The sequence below is a fragment of the Lissotriton helveticus genome, chromosome 6, assembly GCF_964261635.1.
Source record: "Lissotriton helveticus chromosome 6, aLisHel1.1, whole genome shotgun sequence".
Classification (NCBI taxonomy): Eukaryota; Metazoa; Chordata; class Amphibia; order Caudata; family Salamandridae; genus Lissotriton; species Lissotriton helveticus.
This window is the reverse complement of record NC_136067.1, coordinates 2,122,095,740-2,122,098,157: the sequence shown is the minus strand read 5'-3', so window position 1 is coordinate 2,122,098,157 and position 2,418 is coordinate 2,122,095,740. Positions and strand designations below refer to the sequence as shown.

Genomic DNA, 2,418 nt, shown 5'->3' with positions numbered 1-2,418 from the left:
TGATAGGAAAAAAAACTGACATCCTATAGCCTTTTCTTTCACAATGATTGTTAGAGAGTTCACTTGACAAAAAACTAACTAGTAAGAGAAAGACAAGTAAAGACAACTTTCCTGGATAGACAGCATTTATTAAACAGACAAATTGACACTTGACCTCTGTCCTTGAACAGACAGCATGTGTTAAGATAAAAAGATTTAAAGGCATCTTTACTGCTCATTCACTTTCTGAATAAACAGAATATCTGTTTCTTTCCAGCTTAAGTTCATTCACCAGAACAACAGACTAGTATGTAGTAAAAATAGCCCGACCTGATAAAATCTGACTCTCCATAGCGAGTGGGAGAGTAGATTTTTAGAGTCCTGCTATGGTGTTGCTCCCAGCGCGGATTTGTTGATGGTTCTTTGTGTTGGTCTTCTTTCTGCACAGCCTTATCACATTCCATACATTGATATGGTTGCTTTGTCACATTCAGTACGTTCATAGGGTTTCGCCCCGGTGTGGACTTTCTGATGTTGCATTAGATTTGACTTTTTAACCACTTGGCTGCTAAGGGGTTTTCCCCTCCTGTGCTGCATATTTATGAATCCCATTATACATGACGAGTTGACCTTGTCATGAGCACAGCTCCAGTGTGCCTCATGACGAGTTCACCTTGTCATTAGCATGCAAGTGGTTAATAAATGTCTTGTCACATTGTGTGCAGTTGAATATTCTCTTTCCAGGGTGGACTATTTGATGTTGCTTCAGCTCTTTATTTATTCTAAATCACATTCTGTACATTTATATGGTCTCTCTCAAGTGTGGATTTTCTGATGTTTCCTTAGATCTCCATTTGTTATAAATGCCTTGTCACATTCTGTACATTCATATGGTTTCTCCCCAGTGTGGATCATTTGATGCCGCCATAGATTAGTCTTCCATTTGAACACTTCACTACATTCTGTACATTGATATGGTTTTAACCCGGTGTGGATTTTCTGATGTTGCTTTAGCTCTCCATTTGTTATAAATGCTTTCTCACATTCTGTACATTTATATGGTCTCTCCCCAGTGTGCATTTTCTGATGTTGTTTTAGCTTTCCATTTGTTATAAATGCTTTGTCACACTCTGTACATTGATATGGTTTCTCCCCAGTGTGGATTTTCTGATGTTTCTTCAGGGCTCACTTTGTTATATATGCATTGTCACACTCTGTACATTGATGTGGTTTCTCCCCAGTATGGATTTTCTGATGACGTTTTAGATCTCTATTTATTATAAATGCTTTGACGCATTCTGTACATTCATATGGTTTCTCACCAGTGTGGATCCTTTGATGCCGCCATAGATTTGGCTTCCATGTGAACACGTTATTACATTCTGTACATTGATATGGTCTCCCCCCAGGGTGCATTTTCTGATGTTGTTTTAGCTTTCCATTTGATATAAATGCTTTGTCACACTCTGTACATTTATATGGTCTCTCCCCAGTGTGGATTTTCTGATGTCTCTTCAGCAATCCATTTGTTATAAATGCTTTGTCGCACTCTGTACATTGATATGGTCTCTCCCCGGTGTGGATTTTTTGATGACGTTTTAGATCTCTATTTCCTACAAATGCTTTGACGCACTTTGTACATTGATACAGTTTCTCCCCAGTGTGGAATTTCTGAGGTCGTTTTAGTTCTCCATTTTTTATAAATGCTTTGTCACACGCTGTACATTGATATGGTTTCTCCCCAGTGTGGATTTTCTGATGGTGTTTTAGCTCTCCATTTCTTTTAAATGCTTTGTTGCATTCTGTACATTCATACGGTTTCTCACCAGTGTGGATCATTTGATGCTGCTTTAGAGTTTCCTTCCTTTGGAACACTTTATTACATTCTGTACATTGATATGGTTTTTCTCCAGTGTGGATTCTCCAATGTTGCTTTAGCTCTCCATTTGTTATAAATGCTTTGTCACATTCAGTGCATTTATACGGTTTCTCCCCAGTGTGCACTTTGTGATGTTTAATTAGGTCTCCTTTGGTAATAAATGCCTTATTACATTCTGTACATTTATAGGTTTTCTCCTCTACGTGGACACTCGGATGCTGCATTAGTGCTTTCATTGCAAGGGACACTTTTCCACAGTCAGTCCATCAATATGGTTTTTCTCCAGCATGTTTCTTATGTCACACTTGCTCTTTCTCTCTCTGTCTAATAAATGTGTTTCCACATTCTAGATATTCATACGGTTCCTCTCCTGAGTGTTATTTCTGATACCAGGTTAGCTCTTCCTTCGTAATGAGCAGCTCAGTCTTGCTTTAGTATGTCAGTGTGTTATGTCTTCTGTGCATATCAGCTAATGCCTAACATCCAAGTACAGACTTTACTGGGCAGTTTGGGTTTTCTGCTGTAGAAAAAGACTTTGACGAGGCATTAGCCTTCAAGGG

General features: G+C 38.7%; 1 pseudogene; it reads right to left on the bottom strand.

Annotated features, from left to right (window-relative positions):
* Positions 1-214: 214 nt before the first annotated feature.
* Positions 215-2,147, bottom strand: LOC144763084 (uncharacterized; annotated as a pseudogene).
* Between the last annotated feature and the right edge of the window lie 271 nt (positions 2,148-2,418).